The 9,564-nt window shown below is 35.0% G+C and overlaps 1 pseudogene; it reads right to left on the bottom strand.

Annotated features, from left to right (window-relative positions):
• Nucleotides 1–8,428: 8,428 nt before the first annotated feature.
• Nucleotides 8,429–8,717, bottom strand: LOC121463126 (annotated as a pseudogene).
• Between the last annotated feature and the right edge of the window lie 847 nt (nucleotides 8,718–9,564).

Below are 9,564 nucleotides of genomic sequence, written 5' to 3'. Positions count from 1 at the left end.
TGGATTTGGTGTTTGTAGTTATTGTTCATATTGTTTTATATATATATTTTTTATTTTGTGGGGAAGGCACATGGGTGGGAGCGTTGTCCTGAGAGAAATAGGAAGTGAGTGTGATTACGGTGCATCATAGAAAATTCACAAATAATTCATAAAAATATTATGTTTTGGGAGAAAAAATTCAGTTACATATATCGGTACAGTCTCTCAAAATCATCTTGTAAAGGGCAGCTTAAAAGTGTATATTAGGTTATTTATTTTACAGTAGTATTTATTAGACTATGAATAGTGTAGTATCTGCTCCAGAAGAAAGCAAGGAAGTAAAGAAGGGGGAGGAGAGGATAGGAGGAAGCGAGGGAAGCTAAGGGGTAGATAGGTTTAAAGGATGGAAGAAAGACAGAGATGGAGGAATAAAGGAAGAACATAGGCTAACTTTGTTAACTACATCCACTCCAAGTAGAAAATCAATGGCATAACAAACTAGATTATTGCTTGATGCTAATCATGGAGATTTACTTTACAAAACAGCTGCTATCAGTAAAGACTACACATGAATAAAACATTCATGAATCAGCACTGACTATTTAAAATTAAAGGGGAGAGATGTCAAAGTTCCATCATTGTCCCTCACTCAATTGTGTGAGGCAGTGGTTCTGACAGCCTTTTCCACACAAGCTCCTCTTAACCCCTTGTAGTCATTCAGCGCATTCATCACCTGTTTTAAAATAGCATACATACCAAATTCTTGGTATTTTGGGTGCTTTTTGTTAATGCTTTCTGATATTCTCCAACTCCCAACTGTTAAAATCTCCGTATGTTTTAAACTATACCTGTTCTTTTTCTAAACATGTTTCTGTTTCTCGTGATTCTTCTCCCATTTCACAGCTATTCAATATAAGTGAGCTTATATGCTCACTTGTTCCTCCTGAGGCTGACTACCCAGGTCTAGCTATGGAAGTATTACAATGTAGCATTCAAAAGCACACCCCTTTAGTTTGCCTAATTAACATGGCCAATCAAAATATCCCACTGCATCCTAACCCATTCGAACACAGACTTACCCTTTTACTCTTCTTAAAAGCTACACTGATGACAACTTCTGTTGGAGGGGATTAGGAGTAAGGGGAGCACTTCTTCATTGCTTGTGGAAGTGCAAACTTGTACAGACACTTTCGAAATCAGTATGGTGATTTTGCAGAAGGTTAGGAAACAATATACCTCAAGACCCAGCAATACCTAAAGAATGCTCACTCATACCACAAGGACATGTGCTCAATTATGTTCATAGCAGCATTATTCATAATAGCCAGAACTTGGAAACAACCTAGATGCCCCTCAACAGAAGAATGAATGAAGAAAATGTGCTCCTGAGAACTTTAGATAGGAAGAAAAATGCTTATAAAGAAAATTGTTCTCACTTTTGTCAAAGACTATTTTTTTCACTCTCAGTATTTGTGAGTTTTCTTTACTTGTTAATGTAGTGTTGAGACCTCCTGGGCTTTCCCCATCATTGTTACAATGATAATTGTTGTTGTCCTTGCTCAACCATATTATAGAGACTGAGCAGGTTTGTATTTAGCTATTTAATTAAAAATATGCATACACATACATGTAAGTAAAAATAACAAAAGAAGAGCAACAACTAAAGAAGGGAGAAAATTGTGTAGTTATGTTATAATCTCAAAAACAAAATAAACTATTTGTAAAAAGAAAACTATTTGGGGACAGCATATATCTATCAAAAAGAAAGTTATTTCATAACATTGCTAATGTTAGCAATCAATAGAAGTTTATTAGAGACAATGTCATTCTACAGTTTTTCACTCTAGAATGTCCTAAGTATAGAGGAATAAAAGTGACCTGTGGTCTTTCGCAAACATTTCACAAATCATACAGTTTCATTTAACAATAGAAAGCAAAGCAATAGACCAAATATTTGGAGTATATGTATATAATTCAAGTGTTGTGTATATATAAGCAGAATCACTGTAGTTCAATAATAAAGGAACATAACACAGGTACACATTTTTGAGCTGTTATTTTACAGACCGAAAAAATCAGACTAAAGAACAATTTAATCTAATGCTTTTGAACTGCATTCCTCATCAGGGAAATGTGGTATTAAACCATAATGAACTTTGCTCTTTATTGGAAGATTGATGCTTAGAAATGTTGAACTCTAGTGTAATGAAAACTAGTGGGAGCATAAGAGTGTGGTCTAGCGAAGGCTCCTAGTAATGGGGATATTGATTCCTGAACCCATGTTCTATAACCAGGCAAGGATCCCAGCAGTGGGACTGGGACAATAACGTAGCCACAAAACCTTTGCTGACCTACAACATGTTCTGCCTCTAAGACGTGCTGGGGCAATGGCAATACAGAACTTGTGAAAGTTGCCAAACAATGACTGGCCTAACTTGTCCATGCCATAGGAGTGTACCCATGCCCAACACTGCCTGAGTGGCCAGGAACTAGAGACTGGATAGCCTAGAGACCCAGGATAGAGCCAAACACAAATGGAATTAAAAGCCAAAATAATCCCTAATGATATTCTGCTATACTCTTAGATGGGTGCCTAGTCCAAATGTCATCAGAAAAGCATCATCTAGCAATTTAGGGAAGCAATTTCATATCAAATACTTATGTCAGTGTGGGCCATTAGAATTCATATACCTAAGTGAGTAAAATGTAAAAATATATAAAAATAGTTGAGTATTTCAGTATATATTTACAAATTCTTGTTACTCCTATCATAAGAAAATTTCAATGACATATAAGGGTAGGTTTTTTTTTCCTTTTAAACCAAGACATTGAAAAATGCTTCCTTTACAATATTTTACAATTTGAAAGTATTTACAAGGAAAGGTTGGCAAAGGGATAAGGTGATTATTGAATACTTCTCAGCAACCCACGAAAGGAGGTAAAGCACTGTAGAAATATGAGAAGCCTTGCTGTTAAATGTCAAGCCTGGCCAAAGGAATCACAAGTGTTATTCAGCTCAAATGGAATTCAAAACAGTTCATGTACAGCATATGTTGTTTTCTATAGGCAAAGATGGTTGTGTAGAGGAGTCATTGGGTAAGCATGAGAAAATTTCCCAGACAATAGGAAAAACATTTACTTCGACAGTAGTTATAACTATCGTTGTATATATACCTTAGTCTTCTCCAAAAAAAAAAAAGGCTGAATAATATACTTCATTGCTAATGAATTAAATCTTAATGGATTATAAAATAAATGATATCGTAAAATTAGAAAATACACGAACACATGAAGCACCCAGAAATACCCTTAAAATGTATAAAGTTACTTAATTTTACCTCATGACCATATTGAGATAAGTTCAGGTCATCTTCTCAAGACTCACAGGAGAAAAGCTCCTTCTATTCAAGGTGTAAAAAAAAGACTTTGGGAGGAGTTAGTTTGTGATTGTCTTTTTGTTTTTTTTTGTTGTTGTTTATATTATTTTTAAATGACTCTTTTATGCCTTTCAATCTTACATTTTTTTGAGCCATAATCCCTTTTGTTATCTAAGAATTGAGAGGTGAACCTATCTAATTAAGGTATTGATTTGAGGCCAAAATGTACAGATTTGCATTGCGAAGTGTTTCTAATGTTTTTCTTTCAAGTTTATGTAAAATTTATATATGGTATAAAACTAAGAACTCAGCATGTATTTACTTACCATTTATATATTTCTAAAAATTCTATGAGTTAAAATATGTACTTTTCTAGGAAAAACACCAAAGATCCTTTTATATAGCATAATTGTTAAGTGTCCAACACATCTTTACCTTCCTACCAATTAACCCATTCCATTAATGACGAAATCTTTGCAGATGAGAAACTTGGGCCTGAACATTTTGTTCTCTTCTGACTGGCAGGTGTTAGACTTTACTGCTAGAAGATGTACGATTTATTCTCTGTGAAATATGGTTAGCATCACCTTGCTTTTTTATTAAGTGCATATTTATAACCTTTAGAAGCAAATGTACTCTATCCACATTACGAGCATTTATTGCTTTATGTTCTGCACGCAAAGCTGCTTTTCTTAATAATAAGAAACAGCTGTTGTAAGCACAACAATGAGTGCAATGGGTCATACATGCCTAAATTAGATACAAAGGGAGCCAAGCAGGACGAAATGCTTGAATTCTGTCTCACTCTTCCATGATTGATGCACTCTAAAAGGGATTCTTATATACTGCGCCGAGATTAAACAGATGCTAAGAGGGGCCCATGCTGGTGGTACATTTGTTTGGCAGCTGTGTTTTACACTAGGGGTGATTACAATGGGGAATCAATGTCTCCATGACAGTAAGATTTCCACAGTGGAAAATGAAAAAAAAAAGAAGAAAAAAATATTACCTCAATTTGTAGATGTCATCAGTTGTTTTATGATAAATATAAATCTTTCTAGCCTTCGAGAGGAGCCCATTAGTGTGTTTAACAACATCAGTCGCTATACATAACTTACTATTCTAAAGTTTGATTACTTGCTTAATAATAATCAGGTAATCGAACTAAATTGAGTTTATAAGGTATACTGAGTGCTGTGAATTTAGGAAAGAATTAAGAATAAACTTATAATTCAAGTCATGTTGTACATGGGGATTGCCAAATATTTAGCTTCTATTTTAATGGCTGCTGTCATGAATATAAACGTCATCTTTGATCATGATTTTCATATGTTGAAAGTTAAATGTTCATTGTCAGGTTAATATGACATGAGTTAAATTACTTTTTTATTTGTGTAATATGTATAGTTTTGGATAATTTTGGATGGGGAATCTAAGCTATGCATAAAAACACATCAACAATTTAGATGGTACAATTTCAAAGATTTTCTAGGTCATAATATGATTATGAATGTATGTCCCTTTAATTTTTAATTTGTAGTAATTTTCTTTTATAAAGTATTTTTGAAATGAGTATTAAAAGAAAAATTGTTGTTTTAGATAGGAAAACAAACTTGCAGAAAATGTGGGATTATGCGACTGGTTTACCATTTGGGTTATATTTACAGAAGTAAGCACTTCAGTGAGATTTTACAAGTTTTAAATTTTTTGATGTTATCAAAGGAAATTTTCTCTGAGTCATATGTAGTAAATGATACCTGGTCATGGTGATGTGAGTGTGATGGACCTGGACCTGAGGACCTGAGAGCAAGAGAACTGGCCCCACGCGTTGTGTAGGCTGCATTGGGTGAGCTAGCTAAGACAGTGATGGAGAGCTTGCCTGGGTTTTGATGATGAAGGCGAGCTGGAAGACTGACCAATGCAGCTACCACAGAGGCCCAGAACCAGGGCTATGAGTAAGCCGAATCCAACATCCAATGAATCTATAAATTGTTGGAGCATGTAAAGGGGACAAAGCTACAGATCCAAAAACAAAACAAACTATTGGAGCATGTGCAGGGGACAAAGCTACAGATCCAAAACAACAGAATCTCCATGATAGAGGACAACAGTGGGATATCCATGAAGAGCCAATTATTGGCAGTGTCGAAGACATCAGAGGCCTCAAACCAGACCAATGATAGTGACAATAAACACAAGTAAAAACGAAAGAACTAAAGGGTAAACCATGTAGCTCAATGGGACACACTCTAGCTTTCACAAGCTGCTTCTTCTTCTTCTTCTGTTTCTTCTTCTTCTTCGTCTTCTTCTTCTTCGTCTTCTTCTTCTTCTTCTTCTTCTTCTTCTTCTTCTTCTTCTTCTCTTTGTTTAGTTTGAGTGTTTTCTTTTAAATTTTGTTTTATTTGGACAGAGAGGTTAGAAGGGCAGAGGACAGAAGCAAGGGGAGGAGAAGATAAGTAGTAAAGTATCAATAAAAGTTAAAGAAAAATAAAAGGACTGAAAAAAATGATGACTAAAACTCAATACCAGGAAAACTAACAACTCAGTGCTCAGTGTAAAACAAACAAACAGAAAAGGTCAAGCAGTTGAAGAGACAATTTAAGTATGTGACAGGTATATGAGAAGAGCTACAGCATTTCTGTTCACCAGGGAAAAGCAAGCAAAATAACAAAGAAGATTGCATTTCACAAGTTATGACAGTTCCAACAAAATGTATTAGTTGCCAGGGAGGTTATAGGGAAACTGGAATACCTCCATACTAACTGAGGAGTACAGAATTATGGAGCTAGTGCCAAAACGGAATATAAAATTTCCTGATAGTATGAAGGGTCCTCTAAAGGTTAGCAGTAACACAACCATGGGATCAAATATCTCACATTGGACATGAAGCCAAGATACGAAATCAAGATCTTCAAGAGATACTTGCATTTTCAGGTTCATTGTAGCATTATTAAAATAACCACTTTACAGAAGTAGCTAAAATGTCCATATCTAGATAGAGAAAATGGGAAATTTTTTTCATAATGAATGCTATTCAACTTTCGAAAGAAAAAAAAATATTTGTTACTACCTGGGTAAAATAGAAAACATTATTCCAGATGTAATATACCAACATTATGTTGGATAGATCTACTTATGAGACCTTTAATATGGCCTGATTAATAGTAGTAAAATATAGAAGGGTAGTTATCATAGATTTTGTGAAGAGTATTGGGAAATTATTATGCTTTTTTCATGTCATTTCCTTTATGTTACATGCATAATTTTGGAAATCCATTGTGAAACAAGATATTTTTATTATTAGTCTAATAATAAAATACTTCAGTATTAACAGTAATATTTACATGTTAAGTCTTTGCAATATTTATGCACATCCATACATCTCTCCACATATCTATACAGGACCCAATAACTATAAGAAGATGGATATGTCTATTAACTTGATGAAGGTTATGTCAACGATGTATGGAATAGTGAAACTCATCAGCATCTATCAAATTGCAGAACTAACTGCATATTAATAGTGCTTTAATAAAAATTAAAAATTATCAAAGTGAGAATAAGCATACATTAATGATGGTTCATAAATACCTATAATACTTTTATTTAATATACATGATGTATATTACACATTTTAATGAATTTAGATAGGTTTCCTTAATACATGAAAATAATTTTATTTAAATGGAGTACGCTATTGCTTAATATTTTCTTTTAATGCCACTTTTAATAGTTTTTTGAAAGTTTCATATATTTTATTTATATTTGTATTATCAAAATTTATTTCAATATTCCTTTACTAAGCTCTCCTCCAAAACCAAAATACATATTTTTATACAATATCCTTTGATAATATGTTCCCTCCCAAAATAATCGCTTGATCTTTTCTATCTTTCTACCCATCCAACTTTATGTTCTCCATCTCTCTTTCTCAAGACTCAAGTAAAATCTAAAGCAAAGTACAATGTATTTTAATCATTCTCCTTCTCCATACATATACCAGATCTATCCCACTTCCTTCTACTTACCTAATTTTCTGTTTTCTTTATTTGTTTGAAAGCCATCAAGTACAGCTTATGCTATGCATACACACCTGAAAGTGGAATTTTCCAGGGCAAAATGATTAACCCACCAGAATCCACATTCTTAAAGAAAACTGACTCTCCCTCTCCTGCTGGCTTTCACTTATCCAGAGCTTCTCAGATGTTGATAGCACTTCATTCCCATGTCCCTTTGCATGCTGGGATTTGATGTCGTTTTATTTTGTGCCAGTATTCCCCATTGGAAATGTTACAATAAGTTATTATTGTATCTTGTAGCATTCATAGGTGGGTGAGATTGGTGGTCATTCTTCTCCTCATGAGAGAATGTTGAGCACCAAAGACACTCCACTTGTACCTTGTTTCCTTCATGGCAAAACTAGCCCTTGGGCAAGGAGCTGCCCATGTGTCGAGTCTAGGCCTTAGCCAAAGTTGCTTGGTCCTACATTACAAATGAGATTTTGGGTGATTGTTAGACAACTTGAGGCCCAAGACACAAGATGAAAACCATGCCCAACACAATCTGGATGGTTTTGAAGCTAAAGATGCTTGACTTGAAGGGAAAACTATCTAGGATCATTTTGTTCAAGAGTAATTTATCCCTACTTAAAGACAGATTGCCCTACATGTAACAGCTACATACAAAAAAGTTATAAAATTGTCCTTGGTTTTACAATGATAACAAGGTGTGCAAGGATTTTGTGGTTGGGTTCTTTTGTTAAAACACTGAGAGCTGCTGGGCGGTGGTGGCGCACGCCTTTAATCCCAGAACTCGGGAGGCAGAGGCAGGCGGATCTCTGTGAGTTCGAGACCAGCCTGGTCTACAGAGCTAGTTCCAGGACAGGCTCCAAAGCCACAGAGAAACCCTGTCTCGAAAAACCAAACAAAAAAAAATGGACACATGGAAATGAAAGAATAGAGAAAACTATAGTGTAGTAGTCAGGATGTGGTGGAACCAAACTGCGGCTTTCTAATTGCCAATGTATTCTTGGTCTATAACAAAATTCTGGAGTAAAGTAGCAGGTTCCCTTTTTAGTAGACACCTCCTGTCTGCTGCTGGAACACATCATTCGTACCTTCGTCCTCCATTTCCAACTGTGCGGGTGTGTCTGTTTCATTGATTGACTGCCCATCAAACCGGAATCTGATCTGCCTCATTGACAAACCCTATCGTTCACAATAGGCTTTCATTAGTTTAGTGAGTGGTGCATGCCTCTTAATTTTAAACTGCACCACAGAGCCATTCTGCCCCCGCCACGTTCAAATTAATATGGTCGTTGTTCTCGGTCTTGACTCCTTCCTTGGGTTTCTCGTCGGCCATGGCAAACACAGGAGTCTCGTCAGCTGCAGCTTCACAAAAAAGGCACCAGGTCTGGCAGAAGGAGGCCGCAGAGGTGGAAGAGGCGGACGGTGCGTGCCAGTATTTATTTTCTTTTCTTTTTTTTTTATTATTATTTTTATTTTCATAAAATTTTAATCATTAATTGAGCTTCCCTCTTTCTTAGTGTGTATGTGTCAAGTTGACAACCAAGATTAGTCATCATTAAAACACACACACACACACACACAAAGTAAACATATCCATGTCTTAACCCCTGGAACCTGCATACATTGTCCTGTCAGATAAAAAGTTTTTAGAGTGGTAATTAAATTAAGCATCTTGGGATGAGTAACACACATATTTTTCAATTTAGCCCCAAACCCAAAGAGAGAAAAACACAGAGATGTGGAGGAAGAGTGAACATGAAGATAGAGAGAGACTTCAGTAAGGAGGCTGCAAGCCTTGTCATATCTGGATCCACTGATTTTCTTAAACTTAAGATAATAAAACGATTCTGCAAAAAATATTTTTGGCTTTTTTATTTCATGGTCAAATAAAAAATGCCTTTATCATTATTTTCTATCATTTAATCACATAAATATATATCCTAAGTGTTTTCCACTTATTTACTAATACCATATTTATTTCCAGTAGATGAAAATTATAAATATTCCTTTGCAAGGCATTTTGTATGTTTTAAATCCTTTGATATAAGAAGAATTACAAAGTAATGCAACACAACACAGGAACACTTATCTTTTATTGAAAGTCATAAGCTAATTTTCTCAGTTACCAAATCGTCTCACTATTTATTTATTTATTTATTTATTAAAGATTTCTGCCTCCT

The sequence above is a fragment of the Microtus oregoni genome, unplaced genomic scaffold, assembly GCF_018167655.1.
Source record: "Microtus oregoni isolate MIOR12 unplaced genomic scaffold, Mior012 000001F_ref0000356, whole genome shotgun sequence".
NCBI classification, from domain to species: domain Eukaryota; kingdom Metazoa; phylum Chordata; class Mammalia; order Rodentia; family Cricetidae; genus Microtus; species Microtus oregoni.
This window is presented reverse-complemented; position numbering and strand designations above follow the sequence as displayed.